At 36.7% G+C, this 21,596-nt stretch overlaps 1 protein-coding gene across 7 annotated transcripts in view; it reads left to right on the top strand.

Moving 5' to 3' along the window:
* Positions 1 to 204: 204 nt before the first annotated feature.
* The window catches only part of Fut9 (fucosyltransferase 9), a 220,917-nt gene continuing 199,525 nt past the window's right edge, over positions 205 to 21,596 (top strand). For 4 of the 7 annotated variants that reach the window (XM_074077963.1, XM_074077957.1, XM_074077960.1 and 1 more), the window contains exon 1: positions 658 to 995. The gene's annotated coding sequence lies outside the window, so the exon portion shown is untranslated. Of the gene's footprint in view, positions 532 to 657; positions 996 to 21,596 lie in introns of those variants that run through there. The other 3 variants (XM_074077972.1, XM_074077965.1, XM_074077971.1) reach the window with 3 other exon arrangements.

Below are 21,596 nucleotides of genomic sequence, written 5' to 3'. Positions count from 1 at the left end.
TCTTCTCACGTACAACCTTCCTCGATCACCAAGAGTGTTGTCCTTGATTATCTGGTCCAATTATTATTATTATTATTTTCCTTGTTAGCTGGTCAACCCTGGCAGCAAACATCTCCATCCCTGCCCAGGCAGCAGCACCAAGGGGCAAGGGAAGGTTGCCTGCACTGAGCACCCTGCTGGCGCCTTCTGGTCGGACAGCCTCTGCCAAAAAGCGCCCAAGGAAACCAACAGCAACGGGGAGCTACACAGATGTCATGGATGCACATGTATGATCGCAATCTAACCCGAAAGGCTAGAGAGGAAACTGACAGCCTGCGGGTCTCGGTCTGCAAACCACTGCAATGGAGCGGGCGGTGTTGTGTGCGCGCACAGGTGCCACAGGCCGGTGGCCTGGAGAGCTGTCGCGGCTGCCTCCGGAGTTCAGCATTCTCACCAACAAGCTGAAGCCGCAGCTGCGGCCGAGCTTGGGTAACCCCCATCCTGAGCCACATGAGGAAGAGCCCAAGGAAAGGGCGCGAAGGGGGAAGCAGGGTAGGTGGGGGCGGGGAATATCGCATCATCCTTGATTTCTCCTCCCCGAGCTCATCTGGTGGGAACCTTTGCTGGGCTCCTATGCCCCTCCCTGCGTCCTCCCAACTCTGGGTGATCATCTCCCCCTCTCCCCTCGCTCATCTCCTCCCTCCTTTCTTTTCCCTCCCTCCCTACCGCGTGCCTCTTCCCCTCCCCCTCGCCTCCCTGCTTTCCAGCGGCTGTAGCCGTAGCCGCTTCAGCCCAGACGGAGATGGGCAGAGAGCGCGCGAGGAGCAGCAGCTCCAGATCCACCGCTCTCCCCGCCCTCAGCTCCCTGCGCCCCTGCCACCTCTGTAGCCGCCTTGGTGTCCCCCGACTCCAGTCCCGCTGCTAGGACAGCGCCGCCACCGCCACCCGGCCCTGCCTGCCGCCTGCGCCGCGCAGCCCTCGCGCGCGCCTCGGATGGCGCTTTCGCTCTAGGATCGGTGAGTAGCCAGGAGAGCGCAGGGTGTCACGCATCAAAGCTTGCCGCGGAGAGAACATTTAGATGTGAAAGACAGCTCAAAGCACCTGCTGTGATTCTCCAGCGTTCAGACAGAGGGTCTCGGGAGGGTGCAGCTTCGTGGTCCCCTAGGGGATGTTTGGTTTCAACTCCACCTGCTGGCAACCTGAACACTCTCTCTCCCAGTAACCGCTGCCTGCAGCTCCAGGTCCCGCCTCACCTTCAGTCTCTCGGGCTCCCACAATAACAGTAGCGGTGGATGGTCCCGAACCTCACCTCACTCTAAATAGGGTCATCCCTGCTTCGCCGTCCCGGTACCTCCTGCTTTCTGAATTCCCCTCCTGTCATCACGCAATCGCCCCCATGTACCACCCCCACGCGTTCTCGCGCCCACAGGGCTTTCTCCACAAAGTCCTCCCTTAACCCACCTTTCCTCTTTTGCCAAAGCCTGGCTCCAGAGCCCACTGTCCCACCGCCGTATTCCTTCCCGGAACGAATAGTTCTCCCAGTGAATTTTGACCTCATTGCCTCGACACCATGCGTCTTTCTCCAGCTTTTCTGACAGTCACTTCGGGAGATTGACACTGACACGCGGTGATATTGGCTTCTGAATAGTGTGTCTCTCTGCACCTGGGGTATTTAGGGAATGAGCAAGCATGAAAAAAGAAAGACAAAAATAACAAACCTTTTGGGACTAAACTTTTTGTTATTTTGCTTTAAGACACACAGCTATTTACACGGCTTAGATTCCTTGTACTCATTTACAAGGGTCTTAAGGAACGCCCCTATTTTACCTGTTCCTTCTTCCTTTCTGGTTGAGAACCTAAGCACCTGACTGGGCGGCGAAGCTCCTTCAGCAACCGCACTATTAAAAAGCTAAGCAACTCTTAAGGATAAGAAGCTTTTTCTGGAAAAAGAGGGTGACACCAAACTTATACTTTAAAATCTTTGAAATTGCAATAAGCTAAAGCCCTGGTTTTCTTTAGGTTTAGTGGTCAAGGGAAGGATATAGGATTAGAAAACCTTGTACCAGGAAGCTCCTATACTATCTGGGAGTGCTTCCAGTGTTGTTGCACCATCTTATCATCCCCACAGTATTTTTGTAGAAGTTTTCTTTGGGCATAGCCCGTGTTTTCTAAAGCCTGGCTTGGCTTACCGTTTTAGTATTTCTAGTTGGTCTGAAAGAAAATAGGCAGTTGTGTGCAGTGAATAACAGACAAAGGGGGATGAGGGTATCAGTGTGCAAGAGAGGAGACTATATAAATACTGCAATTTGTATTACCCATTCTTCCTGTACTTCAACCTTAAAAACAAAGCAATCCCCTCAACTTATTTTTAAAGAAGTTATGAAAAGATTAATTTCAACATGGTATTTTACTGTATAGAGAGCACTTAGTCATAGGGGTTATGTTCCAAGAATACAGACAAGAGTATTCAGAAATGAATGTGAAAAAATTTAAAAGGTGTCCCTAATTAATTATGTAGTGTGTGAATATAAATTTCTTGGTATTATAAACAATTTCAAGGGATAGGAATTAAATTGCCAATCTTGCTCTTTCAATTGGTGGAGAGAGAACATGTATACTTCCTTATCCTAAATGAGTAAGTCTGCCCGTGTAAGAAATAAGAAGGGAAAGTTGAGCCGTTATGCAAAGAATTTGTGTAGTGAAATTTGCCCTAAAATCTCACTTTTTCCAATGTTGGGAATTTTTATTTTGTTTTGTTTTAACTCAGACATAGCCAAGGTTTTATTTCTCTTTCCTTGTGTAGACATAGGCAGAAATGCAGTGACAAGCAGTGGTTTTAAGTAAATGGGGACAGCTGCATGGAAAGTCTTGGGACAAAGAAGAATGACTTTATTGTTGCTTTTCTCACTTTGGAAATTTTGGTTAATTACATTTAGTGTTTGATTAAGAAGAACATTCAAAACTACCTAATTAAACTTGCAATTTCTACAAATGTTTGCATGTAAGCAAGCCATGTGAGCAGTAAATATGTTAGGAGCTGAATAAAAAGATCATTTTTCCCATAAATATATATACCCTTTAGATAGCATTGTATGTATGTATACTAGGTATACCATGTCTAACAAAGTCTATACTGAAGAAGATACACCCCAGGTGAACAAAAGGAAAGCAAGGAGTAATGCTGACTGATCTATTATTGCACGTAATTGTGTTGATAAGTTCAAATGTATTCTGAACTAATTCTAATTGATGTCAAAATAGTGAAGTGGTCTCAGAATTATCTATGAAAATGCAAATTGATCTGCCAAAAAGTGTAGCAGAAATTTCTGTTAAGAATTCTTGGGGAGCTGGAGCTCAAGATCTCCCTAGATTTAATGTCATTGTCATTAGTAAGGAAACAATTAAGTACAGCACATGGTGAGACAGGTATATCAATATTGGAATGGCACATCTTTAAGTATCATTAAGCTATATGATATAATGTTCATAATTATATACTACCTAGAGGATAGGTCTAAATGAAATGTTTGTCTTGGTAAAGAGAAATTAAAAATTATGGAAAAGATATAAATTATTCCATCAACAAGTTGCCATTAGTTGAATGTTCCCTGTGAAATAATTTTGCCATTGGTGTGTGGTGAAGAGAGAGAGAGAGAGAGAGAGAGAGAGAGTACAAAAAGCTGAGGAAGAAAAAGTGTCAAAAAGGGAGAGATAGAAGGAGAGTATAAAAACATATGAATATTTGGTTAAATTCTTTAATTGAATGAAATTAACTAAATACAAATTCTGTTATCTTGGTATTTGGAATAACAGGTCTTTTCCAACTTGAATTTTAAGAAATAACTCCTTAATTACAGTAATAAAAATGCAATTTTTTTCTTCTAAAGTGGTTCATTGATTTCATTCAGTAAAAATCTGAAAATCAGACAAACTCATAATCTAATTCCCAAATGAAACTCAATATAATTCTAGATATTTAAAAATAAAACTTTAAAAATACAGCATATATACTAATACCTAAAATTATGATAATAAACAGCCAAATATTTTATTGGGTCAAAGAATAAACACATAAAATATTTTAATTGCCTAATGTATACTTCTCATATTACCTTATTTACCTTGGTGGATCTTTATTGAATTTTAAGAATATTTGCATTTTTATTTACAAATTCATTTATAATAATAAAATGCAAACTTTATTAATTGAAAAAGTCCCCAAATTGCACTGGTTAGTATCAAATCATTGCATGAATGCCCATAATGTTTTTCTTTCTATTTTCATTCTATAAAGGAATACTTAGCAAGAGCATTCTCAGAAAACAAGTATTTAAGTTGAATATTTCAAAACTAACAAAATGATTCAACACAAGTTTTACAATAATTCTATCAAAGTGATACTCTCATGAGTCAATCTTAATGTACCATTAAAATTCTTAGAGAAAGAAATATTTAAATTCTGTGATTTTACATGTGACTTACTGCAAAGTACACCTTTATTCATGTAGCTATAAGTGAAATGCTTGACTTTTTTTTTTTTTTACAGCACTGGAGTTTGAAAGGGCCTACACCTTGAGCTACTCCACCAGCCCCTCTTTTTGTGAAGGTTTTTTATCAAGATAGGGTCTTGTGAACTAGGTTGGCTTGGACCTGTGATCCTCCTGATCTCTGCCTTCTGAGTAGCTAGGATGACAGGCGTGAGCCACCCACAGCTTAACATTCTTAATAGAAGGAATCATAGAGGTTAGATATTGATTAGAGAATATGGAGAGCATTTCACTTCTATTATTTTATAATGACTTGCCCAAGGTTCCTGAGCAGTTAATAGAAACAGGATTAGAATCCAGATCTAATCTGGATTCACATTCTATCTTCACATAAAATAAAAACCAGCCCAACTTTATTTTACTTTAGGAAGATAATGGATAAATCACTTTCAGCATTAAAGAAAATGAAAAATGAAACAAACAAAAAGGTCAGCTCTTCTTCAGGGACAATCTCAATGCTTAGCCTGTAATTACCATCATTGAAGTTAACCAGTCTTTCTGCCCATTTGCCCTCCATTTCTAGTAAAAGCTTGGGAAGTATTTTAAAACTTATACCGCAACCAGTCCACCTAAAATGTTTTAATATTTTAAATAACTTTCATTATGCATTGTTCACTAATACAGTATAAGTTTCTTTCATAATAATAAAATTCTGTGGACCCTTTTATTTTAACTTTGTAGTTGATTAAAAAATATTCCTAAAAATGGATGCTGGTTTCAATAAGCAATAGTGGAAGTGAACTTACAGTTTCTATAGTTTCATCTGCATGCTTACCTAATCCTTAGGTCACCACAGAGAAAGTTTATGCATCCCTGTGTTTATTTATTTATTTATATTTTTGTCTCCCATAGTCTATGAATATCTCAGGTAGTCAGGGAAGATAAATTTGTTTCACAAGGTTCCAAGTGTACAGTTGAAAATCCTGGTACTTTTAGGTTTCTCTTCCCTGATGCTAGAGAGATCAATGAAAGTGTGTGACTAAATCAATGAGGAACCTTCATAATTACTGGGTAAAAAGCAAACTTGCTTGCATTCTTGGTGAAGGTAGCTCACCAGTGTCATCTCATGCAGGAAAATTAACATTGTTATGTAGATAGATAACTCCATTCCATTATTGGGACCCATACTGACTTACCTAAATGTGGCTGGGTTGAGGGAAGTTAGAGGAATCTGTGATCTTGGACTACTTGGTGGCTGGCTGAAAAGATGAGGAGAAACCTTCTCTTTAGATTTCCTTTTTGAAGGAATTGGCCTTCTTTCAACCCATTAAGATGCAGATTTGTCTGAAAAGAGAACTACATCTCTAAGGCTTCCATGACCTAATTTCTTTGGAATGCAATTCAGCTTCCATTTGTTGAGGTCTTACTATATGGCAAGAACTGAAGCAATGATTATAGACACATGAATGAATATGATAAAGACTCTAAGCCCAGGGGGCTCATAATTCAACTGGAAAGACACATAACAAATGACAAGGAGCAATGGGACACCTCCTGCCCTTAAACCAGGACAGCCACCATGGTACTGAACAATGGTGTCCTGAGAAAAATTAAAAAGAACACCATGTAGTCAAATCTATCTTTTGTGAAATGGATAGCAGTATGCTATGACTAAGTCTTGACACTAAAATGATCTGTTTCCCCAAAATCATATGTTTCTATCTTCAACAAAGTTTTTTTTGAAAATGTAGAAGCTTACTAATATATGTTTCTACATTCACAATATTTATGTACATTATATATATTATATATTTATTATAGATGATATGTATGCATACTGGTGAACTCAATAGATGATTAAGTCATAATATACTTTATTTTAAAGGAAATGTAACTAATTAAGTACTTTCAACAGAGGTTTGAAATGCCAATTGTCTTTTAAGACAAAATTTTTAAAAAGCATTCCCAGGAGTTTACAGAAAGGGGGAGTCTATAAATAATGTAATTACACTTTCAATAGTTAGACATTTACAAACTACTTAAAATAGATTTAAGCTTTAAAAGGTAATTTAAAACCTCTGTACTTTATTTAATGCAATAATGAAAATTTATTGAATAGTTCCAACTGAATGATAGAAAAGAAATTAAAATAAATATTCATGAAGTAATTTGAATAGATGCGTAAAGCCGCATAACAATGATAAGTATTACATGTGTTCTGAGAACATGATCTGGACCATTATTTTTATAGTCATGAAAAATTTAAAACATCCTAGTTATTAAAAAAAAAAAAAGGCCTATAACAGCTTCTCAAGATGGCTGAATAACGTTACAGGGAAGGCTTATCTTATACATATGAAAAATCTGGTTTATTAATTTTGTTTACCAAGAGAAAGAAAAGGTATTTGATTGTTATATGAGTGAGGAAAATATACATAATTCCTAAGATGTTGACCTTGTTTTATGACTTCTTTGCTATAATCTTTGTATCAAGAAAGTGGCTGAGTTAGATGAACTGATACAATTTGATAGCATCAAGGAATAACAGGGAAAACTTTGATACCAGATGAGACAGGAGATATAGGGCTGGTAGTGATAATGATTTTTTACTACCATGATCTGTATCAAGACTACTGAGCTATTTCAGTACCCAATTCCTGTTGACTTTCAAGAACCATGAAGAGTCTGGGATTTAACTCACCAATATGAATAGGTGATTCTAGTCTTATTTTGAAGGGTTGTATGAAAGTTGCCAATCTTACTTGTCTCATTTGCCCACACCAATAGCCTGGTGGCATGTGTCTATCTCCACTGAAGAGCTAAGCACTAGTTATAGAAATGGGAGTGTAAAAGGTGTTGGAAGGTATTTCACATGAAAAATGAAGAAGCTGGGGCCATCCCCCACTATTTCTAGTAGATTTCTTGCTGAGGTATAGATCAAAGCATGGGTAGAGTTTTTTAGTAAAAAGTGGAAGATCTGGCACAGAGTTAAACATAAACCCTTTGCAACAGTTTAAGAAAGTCACTTTTTCCTATAAAGCTGACATGCCTCTGGACAGCCAGGTGAGTTGCAAGTTTGAACACACTGTGTTCAATTACTAAGTGATGTTTATAGAACCTTTCCTCACCTTGTTGGTTGGTCACTGAGACTGACTTGTCTCACCCCAGAATGAAATAGCTACAAGTTGCAAGGCCATGCATCAAGAGATCAATTTTGACAGGCCCAGTAGCAAAGTACCAGCTGCAACAGAGGTACACCTGGTGGGAATGTTAGGGAGGTGACCTACTCAAATCTTTTTTCTTTTGTGATTTTATTAGTATATAATAGTTGCATAGGAGGATACGTTGTGATATTTACATATGTGCTTATAATATATCTTAGTTAGATTTACCCCCTCCATCATTCTCCCTCTTCCCCTCTCTCCCCCTTCTTAGAACGATTTTGACAGGTTTCATTCTTCTATTTTCATATATGAATACAAAACACTTCCACCTATTTAAATCTTAAAGAGCATCTGTAAGTGAAGGCTGTTCACCTTTTTCAGAGATTCCCATCAGCAACATCATTGATCATAGAGACATAAATCTCACAGGTTGATTAGTTATATGGGGTCTCCGATGTACAGAGAAGGTCACAAATTAATGAGCAGTTTAAAATATAGTATGTTTGTGCCTCACTCAAAGGATACTGACTTTCTGGGTTAGCCAATGTAAAGGTTCAAGTAGAATTTCCAGTTGAGACATATAGCATCTCCAACAGCAAAACATTCCTATAAGGCATTGAGCATCTTTGTTAGTTGATTATAAGAAGAAATTTGTTCATCAGTTTATCAGCCATCCCAGTTGCTAGAAGTATGATAACACCACAGTGCATGTGGATGCTATTGCAATGGAAGTTTCTGACTTGCCCATCAGTACAACATCATCTATATAGTTAAAAGCTCTGTGAAATAATGGAAGGTAAAGGGCTCATACAAACCCCCTACTATTAAAGGCAAATGGTGAAAGAATTTAGAGAAGCATAGGATAACCTGCAAAAATAACTTGGGATATTTATTACAAAATGTATATTGGTGGCCATGAATGTGAGTTGGTCTTTGTTCTTGGGAGTCAGTTACATAGATAAAATGGCAATGGCACAGTCCAAAGTGGCATTCTAGGAGTTTAATCTGCACAATGGATTCAGCTACATGGACAGCTGGGATTATGGAACCAGCAGCTGGATTCATTTGGTGATAACTTATACTAAGCTAATAATTTTCATTCACCTTTTCACTAACCACATGTGGTTGTTGTTCTAAGATATTGCATCTCTTTCTAATCATGTTCTCTTTAAGGCTGTGTAATTAAACCCCATGATTCTCTTTTATCCTCTTGGGATTTTAAATAATTTTTTTTGGACCATCTGGGAAGAAAAAAGGTGAAAGCCTTGGAAGTGATTTGCATGTCCCTTTAGCACTTCTCTACATGTAGCTTTTCCCAAATGTGATATTCTTCTTAGGCAGTTAATGGATAATAAAGAGTAACCATACAGTATGTTAATTTCTACTATGCAACTGATAGAGAAACAGTAATAGCACATTAAATTGACCTGAAGGACTTCATTCACAAGATGATGTTAGCTTTGTTTTCTCACTGTGAACCCTGCTTAAACCCCATTAGCCAAATGTGAGGGTCTTTTTATATAGATAACAGGTGAAAATGTGACCTGGGTGTCAGTATCCAACATGTCCTAAAAGTTCAATTCCTTCACATCTCTGAAATTCTTGAGCATATTTGAATGGGCACATATGTGTTTTGATACCCATGAGAGACAAGTATACCTTGGTCTCTAGTCATGTCTCTCTTTACATCAGTTGAAGTCCCTGTAGAGGGACAGAGAGGAATCAGAGAACAAGGAAGGAGAGAGCTTTCATATGCACTTTCAGTTTCAAGAAATGGGGCAGTGGCTCATGCATAACCAAATTAACTTAAAATATTTTTGGGCCAAGACTCTGGTGTCTGACACCATTATTTTATCCTTGTCAACTCCTTGACTCAAAAACCATATCCCTGTTGCTATGTTTTGCTAGGTTGTAGGATTTGCCACCTTTGACTGATGCAGTCTTGGCTCCCTCAGTGGAGACTTTCTTAAAAGAATCCACCTTCATTGGTAGCATTAGTTTCTTCACTGTCTAGTAATATCTCTTACATTCTCACTGGTTTCAACATCAGTGATGGGAAAGAATTTCGGCACTGTGCTGGTGACATCAATTATTTGCCTAGATTTCTTCAATCTCTATATCATTCTCTGGTGGGTCAACTTCATCAGAATTCTAACTCATTTCAGGGCAGTAAGAGCTCAAATACTAGTCAATGCCTTATTCAAGACTTCCTATAGGAGTTTTCCTATCTATCACAAAAACAAAACAAAAATGTCTGAGTTTTATTGTCACTTCTTAGTTGATTTAAGGCTGCCAACATAGGTGAAATGAGTGAACCAGCCATAAGACAATCTACCACTTGCCATTTTTCTCAATAAGCCATAAATTCCATAAACCTTCTTTTCTCTATTGAACCAGTCAAGATTCTAGTGATTTAGTGGTAAGTTACCATTTCACCCTGTATGGATGTGAAAATCTCTAATTATTATCTGAAAAGGACAGAATCTTCTGTCTACCCAGTACAAACCTTAGCACTAGTTGTTACACTGCTGCAAATCTGAGACTTGGCCTTCAGCTTGGCAAGGAAGTCCTTCCATTTATAGGAGAATTAGCAACAACCAGGGCAACCTTCTAGCATCTGTATTGTCCATATTTCTTATTCACTAACCTAAAATAACATCCTTGATTCTTTGCCACTAACAAGCAAAAACAATATGGAGAGCCCAGTTGCCCATATAATTTGGCTAACATGTTTTATCACTGGTTCCTGTAGACTTCTCTCAAATCCCATGAAAGCACCAGGAAGACCTTCATGCTTCCTATTCCAGAAAGAGATGTCTCTGTAAGCACTTCATCCTCATAACCAATATTTTCAAAATCTCTGAAAGGTCTGTGATGACTCCCTCCTAACAAGTTACCATGAAAATCTTCCACAGTTGAATGAATGCTGATAGAAGACTTTAGAGTCCTAGGTCAAAGAAGAAGAACAACTTATTATTCACAGCAGTAGTGTTTGTAAGGGAATCAGCACTTTGTCCTAGTTCTGTGAGCTCCAGTTTCCAGAGGATATGTATACATTACAAGGAAGGCATCCCAATATAAAAAAGGCAAATCTTTTCTCATGGGCAGTAAGCATGCTTCTCTTTGCTCCAGAAGGAAATGTTATTCCTATCTTCCTAGGTTGTTTGCATTACAAACATCTTTTTTAAAATAGTTAAAAACAAAAGTACTCAAAGAGTCATAAGATGTGCAGAAATGTGAAAAAACACATGGGAAATTGGGTCCCAATGAAGTCAAAAGACTTCAGTAAGTGTTTATATTAGCAGGCTGTTTATCTATGGCTTGCTGTGTTCATCCCTGGCACTTCCTAATGATAAAATGCTTTTATCATGTGATACCTGAGAATGGTGAATCCCCCATTTAGATAGAAGCCAAAAAGGGAAACTTTTAGAACAAATATATTTAAAGTGCAATATCACAGTCTTAGTTATTCCTGCTATATATGCTATAGCATAAAATAGATTAAGTAATTGAGAATTTCTATGTCAGTATGTAAAAAAATTGAACCTAAACCACAGAATAGAAGAAATGCATATTTTGTGTAATTATACTGGATTGTAAATGAAAATCATAAAGCAAAACTAGGTGCTTCCTCCTGTCCTTAATGTTTCCCCAGTACTTTAAATACTTGACATGGTGTCTAAAGTTTTCCAAATAATCAAAGGGAATATGTTCAATGTTGTTTTACCTTGCTTAAGTTTAGACTCTATCTTTGAGATTTATCATAGCTGTCAACCTTCCTAATAAGCATCTCCTGTGCTCTAGGGTAGACATAATGTATCACATTGTGATCTCACAACATCACATTGGCCTTGTATATGTGTTACACACACTCGATTACTCTGATACTGAACCTGGTTGCTTATTATTCTTCATATTCTTAGTGCCTAGCTTTCCAATTGAAGCCTTATAAGTATTCAATAACCCACAAAGATGAAAAGGTGGTAACAATGTCCATTAGTACTAAGCTTACTTTCAGAAAATTATGTCCCATTCAGAATAACTAAATGAAAGATGTTTAGGATAACAAAGCTGGAATAACATGCTAGAGTTTGTAATAACCATTGGTTTAGTTATAATAGTCACTGAAATTTCTAAATTCTGATGCTCATTTGTAGTTTTGTGACACACTCACAGTGATATTTTCAGGTTTTATATTGCTTATATGCTTTTAGAAATTGAGAAAAAAGTCACAAAATTAAATGTAAGACTTTGTCTAATCATCAAAGGATTAGAAGTCAATGATTTATATTATTCAGGATTGACTTTTATTTTCTATCTGAACCCCAAGTTGGAAATTCCAAAGCTTCTGACTGTTCCTTTCTATCAAAGAGAGAAATTGAAGATAAGTCTTACTTCTCTTTTATCTTTTGCCCTGAGACACAGGTTTTTCTTTCTTCATTTCTTTGTCATGGTGGTTTTTTTTTTTCTCTTATGCTTAAATGTCTGGTGTTTATCCCTGACTTTGTAGTTTATCACAACCCCACCTCAGTCATTATCCTTGTCATGAATGCTGCCAACCCTGAAGTCTGGTGCATTTCTTTTTTCCTAGGAAAGCTCATATTTATTTATTTTCTTTTATTCATATGTGCATACAATGTTTGGGTCATTTTTCCCCCTCTACTCTCACCCCTTTTCTTTCCCCCTGTTCCCTCCAGGTCCCTCCCTACTCCACCACCCCACTACCAGGCAGAAACTATTTTGCTCTTATCTCTAATTTTGTTGAAGAGAGAGTATAAGCAATAATAAGAAGGACCAAAGGTTTTTGCTAGTTGAGATAAGGATAGCTATACAGGGAGTCTACTCACATCACTTTCCTGTACATATGTGTTACATTCTAAATTAATTCTTCTCTAACTTTTTCTCTAGTTCCTGGTCCCCTTCTCCTATTGTCATCTGTCACTTTAAAGTTTCTGCATTAGTTCCTTTGCATACAGGACATCAAATGTTATCTTGTTTTTTGGGGGTTCTTGCCTATCCTTGTAGTTCCTTGTGTGCTCTCACCTCATCATGTGATCAAAGTCCAATCTCCTTGTTGTGTTTGCCCTTGACCTAAAATCCGCATATGAAGGAGAGCATACAATTTTTGGTCTTCTGGGCCTGGCTAACCTCACTCAGGATGATGTTCTCCAGTTCCATCCATTTACCTGCAAGTGATAAGATTTCATTCTTCTTCATGGCTGCACAAAATTCCATTGTGTATAAATACCACATTTTCTTGATCCATTCGTCAGTAGTGGGACATCTTGCTGTTTCCATAACTTGGCAATTGTGAATAATGTTGCAATAAACATGGGTGTGCAGGTGCCTCTGGAGGAACCTGTGTCACATTCATTTGGGAATATCCCCAGGAGTGGGATTGCTGGATCATACGGCAGATCTATGTTTAGATTTCTAAGAAGCCTCCAAATATTTTTCCAGAGTGGTTGTACTAGTTTGCATTTCCACCAGCAGTGTAAGAGGGTTCCTATTTCCCCACATCCTTGCCAACACCTGTTGTTTGTGGTGTTGCTAATGATGGCTGTTCTAACAGGGGTGAGGTGGAATCTTAGTGTGGTTTTAATTTGCATTTCCTTTATTGCTGCTAGAGATGGTGAGCATTTTTTCATGTGTTTTTTGGCCACTTGAATTTCTTCTTTTGAGAATGTTCTGTTTAGTTCACTTGTCCCTTTCTTTATTGGTTCATTAATTTTGGGAGAGTTTAGTTTTTTGAGTTCCCTATATATTCTGGTTATCAGTCCTTTGTCTGATGTGTAGCTGGCAAATATTTTCTCCCACTCTGTGGGTGGTCTCTTTAGTTTAGAGACCATTTCTTTTGTTGAGCAGAAGCTTTTTAGTGTTATGAAGTCCCATTTATCTATGCTATCTCTTAGTTGTTGAGATGCTGGGGTTCCATTGAGAAAGTCCTTGACTACACCTATTAGTTCCAAAGTATTTCCTACTCTTTCCCGTACTCTTTAGAGTTTGGGGTTTGATATTAAGGGCCTTGATCCATTTTGAGTTAAAATTGGTATACAGTGATAAACATGGATCTAGTTTCAGTTTTTTGCAGACTACTAACCAGTTTTCCCAGCAGTTTTTGTTAAAGAGGCTATCTTTTCTCCATCAAATATTTTTAGCACCTTTGTCAAAGACAAGTTGGTTATAGTTTTGTGGCTTCATATCTGGGTCCTCTGTTCTGTTCCACTGGTCTTCATGTCTGTTTTTGTGCCAGTACCATGCTGTTTTTATCGCTATTGCTTTGTAATATAGCTTGAAGTCGGGTATTGTGATACCTCCAGCATTGTTCTTTTTGCTGAGTATTTCCATGGCTATTCATGGTCTCTTGTGTTTCCAAATAAATTTAATGGTAGATTTTTCAATCTTTGATGAATGTCATTGGAGTTTTGATGGGAACTGCATTAAACATGTAGATTTCTTTTGGGAGTATAGCCATTTTAACTATATTGATTTTACCAATGCATGAGCATGGGAGATCTCTCCACTTTCTATAGTCTTCCTCAATCTCTTTATTCAGGAGTTTATAGTTTTCCTTGTAGAGGTCATTCACATCCTTTGTTAAGTTTACTCCTAGGTATTTGATTTTTTTAAGGCTATTGTAAATGGAATTATTTTCATATATTCTTTCTCAGTTTGTGCATTATTAGTGTATAGAAATGCTAATGATTTTTCTATGTTGATTTTATATCCTGCTACCTTGCTATAGTTGTTCATGGTGTCTAGGATCTTTTGAGTAGAGTTTTTTGGGTCTTTAAGGTATAGGATCATATCTTCTGCAATAGGGATATTTTGACAGTTTCTTTTCTTATTTATATTCCTTTTATTCCTTCTTCTTGCATAATTGCTCTGGCTAGAAATTCCAGTACTATGTTGAATAGGAGTGGGGATAGTGGGCATCCTTGTCTCATTCCTGATTTTAGAGGGAATGGTTTCACTTTTTCACTATTAAGTACAATGCTGGCTGTAGGTTTGTCATATATAGCTTTTATAATGTTGAGGTACTGTCCTTCTATTCCTAGTTTTCTTAGAGCTTTTATCATAAAATAGTGTTGGATCTTATGAAAGGCTTTCTCTGCATCTATTGAGATGATTAAGTGGTTTTTGTCTTTGTTTCTGTTAATGTGGTGTATTACATTTATTGATTTGAGTATGTTGAACCACCCATGCATTCCTGAAATGAAGCCTACTTGGTTGTGGTGAATGATCTTTTTGATGTGTGGTTGAATTCAGTTTGCCATTATTTTATTGAGGATTTTTGCATCAATGTTCATTAAGGAGATTGGCCTATAGTTCTCCTTTTGGGAGGTGTCTTTGCCTGGTTTTGGGATAAGTGTAATACTGCCTTCATAAAATATTTTAGACAGTTTTCCTTCCCTTTCTATTTCATGGAACAGTTCTTGCGTTTTCTTTTCACAGGTCTTGAGTTGTTTAACTACTACTTTTTCAGTTTTTCCCTTAATTACTATTTCATCTTTGAGTTCTGAGATTCTGTCTTCTGCTTATTCTAGTCTGCTGGATTGGCCTTCCATTTTGTTTTGCATTTCTGGTTTGTTCTTTTTTCTGAGGTTCTGTAACCTGAGTCACTTCCTCTTTAATATTGTCTATTTTTGTCCTGAGTTCATTTATCTCTTTATTTATGGTGTTCTTTGTTTCACTTTCGTGTTTATACAGTGTTTCTATAGTTTCTTTTACTTGCTCTTGTGCTTTCTCAAATTCTCTATTTTTGTTCTCTTGGAATTTCTTGAGTTTCTCCTGTGTATTTTGGTTGACCATTTCCAGTATCATCTCTACAAAATTCTCATTGATTACTTGCAGGATTTCTTCTTTCAGAGGGTTCTTGCGGGCTTCATGGGGTTTTTTTTGGCATAGTTTATCTTCATTTTGTTGGAGTCTGGATCTGGGCATTTGTTTTCTTCATTTCCCTATGTTCCTGTACTGATTTATTATTGGGAAGAAAATGGCTTCCTTATTTTTTCCATCTTCCCATCATTGCCCTTACTACTGTTACTGTCTCTGTGCTGTGTGTAATTCGGTATTGTCTAGCTTGTGATAGTAACAATAATGATATCTAGAATGGAAGGGTGAAAGGAAAGGGAAGCAAAGAAGGTAAAGAAAAGGGAACAACAAAAAAAAAAACAGAGCCAAAGAAATAAACTGGGAGAAATAGTGTACTAATCAACAGTGTGCTAAACAGGCATTAGAGAGACAGAGAGAAGATAAAAAAACATCCCCAAGTTCAAATGCAATAAAGTTTCAGTTTTGGTGTTAGTCCTTCTTCATCCTGTCTTTGTGTTGGTGTTTAAGTAGTAGTTCTGTCATTGTCTTATCAAAGGGAAAAAAAAAAGAGTCTGGAGACAGCTTTGTGGATATCTCTCTGAGGATGCAGCCCACCTGCCAGCTACTGTCAGCCAGCTGCTGCTTCAGGCTTTATTTATTGCAGATCTCAGGAATGAGCTTTACAGTCACCTAGACCTGCAGGCTTTGTTTATTTAGCGTTCTCCTGGATGCATGCCCCTTTTGTTTTCTCCAGTATACAGCCCTACTCACCTGTTGCAATTGCAGTCCTTTTTTTATTTAGAGTTCATGTGGGAAAGTGCTCCTACCCTACTCTCCAGTGGAGAGTGCCACACTTTAGCCATTGTTGGACGCCTTCTCCTCTCCAAGCACACTGGGGGAAGTGGCGCTACACCCACCCACCTTCTCCAGTCAGCTTGTTTATTTACAGTTCATGTGGAGAAGTGTCCCACCCCCCCACCCCCCCACTCCCCCACCCCCCACCCCGCCACCCCCCCACCCCCCACCCCCCAGCTCATGGCAGCCTGCCCTCTCTACTACATGTCTTTTTTCTTTTTCAGATGTTTGTTTATTATTCAGTTTGTTTTTTTCTTTTTTCCCTGGGCCGGGGTCAGTCTGTCCAGGGGGCTATGCAGATTTGTCCCAGGATGTGCCACTTATTTGCTCACCTGGTGATCTCCCAAGGAGGGTAGGAGCTGGCATCTGGCGACACAGGAGCCTTCCTGGTTTTTCTGTTTAACATGGAGTGGGGATGCTTTGCGTGGGTTGGGGGTATGGAGGTGTCAGAGCTTTGCCTGTTCTTGGTGGGTTTTCCTGTCAGGCATATCTCCAGGGTCTCTCTAAGATTTTACTTTAGGAAGCATGCATGCTGCTTTCTCCCTCTAGTTGCCATCTTGGAATCTCCTCTGGTGCATTTCTTCCTTTCTGTTATGTAACTTTCTAATTTCTTCCGTCTCTTATATTACTTGCTCACATTCTAAAAATAATGGAAATGTAAAGAAAAAGCTTGCCTCTATGGGACACACCTTCCTTCTGTGCAGTGAACTTGAAGGGTCAGATGAAATGGTGGACTCTTTGGCTCTTGTTCTCATTTCTTTACTTCAATTCAAAAACTACATTTTTCTGCTTTTGTTCCAGAGCCACTTTGGAAAGTTAAGAATTCCAAATTCTTGGGTACTGATGTTAAAACATTTTTTGCTATTTTTCTTTTAATAAACAGGTCTTTGGTAATTGTTTTGCCTCTACATTGCCTTGTAACAAGTAAATACTTTAGAACTGATGAAACACACACATACATATATACATACATGTATACAAATAGTATTTAGGAAAATAAAAAAGTTGGAGTGAGTCAGTAGAATACAGATAAGTTGTATTGGAATCATGAAAGGTCAGGAAATGACTGGCTTGTTTGGAGTATCATGGTGAGAGTCTCACACAAACAGATGAAAATATGAAGATATTGAACAGTGAGAAAATGTGCAAATTCTGTATAGGATAGAGAAGTCAAATACAGAAGGATGAAAACAAATGTTTACCTCTGTTCTAATAGGACTCCACAGAAACAGTACATTATATAGGGGGGAAAACATAGAACTGTAATCAGATACAGTTGGATTCAAATTCTCACATATATATTTTCTAGCTGAGAAGTCAAATATTTTAGTATCAAGACAGTTATTCCAATTATGCAAAAATTTTGATTTCTACATTCAAAAAGTAGAAATATTATTCTATAAATGCCATGCTTTCTCCATACTTAATAAATTTAAAAGTTATAGTCATTTCATCTTGTAATAAATAAAATGAGTCTGTTTGTGATTAGAAACTTAGCAAGTAATAATGAGACAACTCAGTTAGGTAATTAACAACTCCTAGGCCACTAAGAAAATTTGAACTTTTGGCATTATTATATAGTAATGTGGGAAGAAGCATATAATGAGTACTGAAACTATAATTAGAATAACATTTCCAATGATAAAATTAAGTAGATATTTAGAAAAGTTTTTTATTTTAATTATTATTAGGTCCGTGTGGTATAAAATTTTTCCATAAGCATTAAAATTCATCAATGGGTTTGATGAACAATTTTTGATGAACAAAGATGGGAAGAGTATAAATCCACCCCAAACAAAAATAAAATGCCAAATAAACTGTAACAAACACATAACTTTTATTGAACCCATTAGAAAGCTGAGTTCACAGCATTTACAAAATGTCCTGAATTATGGGAAGGTGTTAAAGCCCTCCATGTAGATGGGGATCCTGTCATATGTGTAAGAGAATAGAGTAGGACTTAGCCATCATACAAGTGATGATTAAAAAAAATTATCATCTAAGTTGTATAGAAAGAAATTAGCTAAAATTTTAACAAATTGCTGAAGTTTGCATATGGGATAGAGTGACAATATAAGACCTTTGGCAACCCCTAACAGAAGAGGAAATTGAACTCACTCACCAGTGTTTTTTTTGTTTGTTTGTTTTTTGGTTTTGTGTGTGTGTGTGTGTGTGTCTGTGTGTGTGTCTGTGTGTGTACTTCTACAAGGTGCTCATAAGAAGTATTAAAAGCAAAGTAAGAGACAGAGGAAGTTTCCCTCAGTAATAAGAGGCAAAGTAGAGGATTTGGTTACAACTGAAAGTAATGCTTGAAATCTCATTTCTCCAAGCTCTCATCCTAAGCACAAGGCAATACTAGAGAAATCTGAGGTTATCAGTAATTGAAAGGTCAACTCCTGGCTAGATTAACACAATGCAGAAAACTAAGGGCCTTAACTAGAAAAGGTTTACCCTATTTCTAGGCATAAGTAATCAACTTAAATCTCAACTATTTTGTACTGGTAAATGTCATTTAGTTAAAACAGTCACAAAGCATACAAAATTTCAAGGAAAAAGCCCAATTGTTAAGTCTAAGAAATAAACCCAGACTCAGAGATGACCTACAAGTTAAGGTTATTAGATAGATTGTTACAACCATGACTAATGCATCAAAGGACCAAACAGAAAGGTGGACAGTATAGGTGAACAAATGGAGAATTTCACCAGGAAAATAGACACAGCAGGAACAATGAAATGAAGAAAACACATGTAAAATGAAATGTTATCACTGATCACAAACTCTCTCAATGTACTTATCAGCAAACCCAACATCTCTGAGAAAAAATAATCAGATTATGGATTTCTTACTATGTTCTATTTATTTCCATTTCTCCTTTTTTCTTCCTTTATGGATTTTGAATTACTTTTGGATTGAATATATTCTAATTCTATTTTAAATCTTACTTCTTTTTTCTAATAGTTGCTTTCTCATTATATTTACAAAACTCTTGATTTGTGATAAATAGGATATTAAAAATAAGCTGCAGCTAGTTTGGGAACTATGCAGATCCTTTGTGCATTCAAACTAATTAACTAAAAAAATAAGAAAAATGTAATAGATCTCTACAAATTTAGGCCTATAGTTTTCCAATTTACAATTCTTTCTTTAGATTATTCTAAATTTCAGATGCCTTTACTAGGACTTCCTGGTTCTAACCTTTTTCAGAACTGATTTCATTGATCTATGCTTTGCCATTATGTTTTCAGTCCATATTGCACCCTCTGGAACATATTGTCCCATTTTCAATGAAGATATTATGAAAATGCAGGTCTCTACAGTATCTGTTTATGACAATTGTCAGGAGAAATTTTTCTGATACTTTGATTTCCAGAGAAATCATACTTACTTCTATACTGATCATATCAAATAGCTAATTTTCCTTTTAATGCCTGATAAGAAGCTCAAAGTCAAAGTTTTGTCCTTAATAATTATAGAGAATCTATGGCATGCATTTTTAAAATTATTTGGGCTAATTTGAAATTCTCTTTCTTAGTTGCATATTTACAATGGTATTGGTCAGTAGTTTTTTTTTTTTTCTCATAATGCAGTTTAAAATTTTAACAAAGCAAGGACACTAGAAAGAAACATGATAGGCAGTAAGGAAGAAAGGAAAAATGGAAGAAAAACACATAACTCAAATACACTTATATATCACATATTAAAATCTGAGTAAGTCTAGAGTAGATATCTTATTTAAATCATACTATTTTAGTCTCATGGAAAGAGTCCTTGAAAAATATAAATTTGGAAATTTTAATATTAAAAGTAAATGTAGTAAGGGAAAATTTAATATAATTGTCTACACATGAAAGGCAGTGTAATTTACCCAGGACTTTTATATTCAGAACTTATTATTATTAACCAGGTTATGAGCACTGGGGTCACTACATTATTATCTCTGTGTACACGTAGTCTCACAATGGTTTGGGTTTCTGCTTTTAGCGAGGCCCTGTCTGTAGGCAGGCTGTGTAACCAGTGAGATAACAGCATCCTACTGGGATAATATGCTTTTATTCCTAATGGCAACCTGAGGAGTAGATGAACAGTATATATTATTAGAGCAATTGTGGAAAAACTTCAGGCCAGATTTGCATCCTGTTCAACTCGGCATGACAATTTTTTGATACCAGAAAGAAGCTTCTATGGTACTAGCCAGGAAAAGAACCCAACCTATTAAGAACAATTACACGTGGTTTTCAGCTCTCTACAATGAGAGTTGAAAATCTGTGTAATTAATTATACCTTATACAGGAGAAAAGAAAAGAAGTTTAAAAGCAAACCACTCTGCTAGTAAAAGTAAGAAAAATATTGAAGACTATTATGTTTTCAGATCCATAACCACTGCTAGGCTTTCTTCTAAGATTTTGAATATATTATGTTGCATTTAACTGAAGAAAAAGTAGTTGCAATACTTCTTAGCTTATGTGACCTTGTGCCTAAGTTTTACCGAGAACTTTTTGATCACTACTTAAAGCTGCTGAACAGTGAATATCTATTGAATAGGAACATTTTTCTGACTGGTGAAACAGAGACTCCTCTAATATGGGGTATAGCAATTCATAGATAGAATAAGTTTACTTTTAAAGGTAAATCACTTCTCATTTAATTGAAAGAGCAGGGACCACCAAACATACTAGTCACAATCAATTCTGCTGCCTGAAAATTGTTCAAACCCACAAAAACTGTTCAAGGTAAATTTTACTTTATCCCAAAATTATTCTCCTGAAGTCCACAAAAAGTTTGCTGATATAAGCCAAATACATAAATAGCATATAGTATATTAAAAAGTTTATTTTTAAATGAAATCATTAAACAGACAAGTTACCTACTTTTTAAAATTTGTCTTTTGATACATCAAAATATAAGCACACATATACACTCAAATATATGCAAGCATATTCATACTATGTACACATAAACAATACATTCCAAATGTAGAACATATCTAAGTATACATACATGCAAATACACAACTACATATGTATATATACATATCTATATAGTTACAATGCACACATCAAAAATATATACAAATAATGGACATGCTTAAGCACCCAACTAACTTATTTAAATGCTGTAAATTTAGAAAAATAACTCATACTTTTACCATAAATTCAAATGTAAAGGTTTTCAACTTAGGAAGGGAAACTATAAGGAGATAGAAAAGATGCACTGAGATGTATAGAGTTAGATATGCAGGGCAATCTGACTTCCATCTATAGCACTTATCTAGTGTTTTCTTCTTATTTCCATTTT

Source organism: Castor canadensis, chromosome 1 (genome assembly GCF_047511655.1).
Source record: "Castor canadensis chromosome 1, mCasCan1.hap1v2, whole genome shotgun sequence".
In the NCBI taxonomy this organism is placed as follows: domain Eukaryota; kingdom Metazoa; phylum Chordata; class Mammalia; order Rodentia; family Castoridae; genus Castor; species Castor canadensis.
Note: the sequence above shows the minus strand (reverse complement) of the source record. Positions and strands in the feature narration are given on the sequence as shown.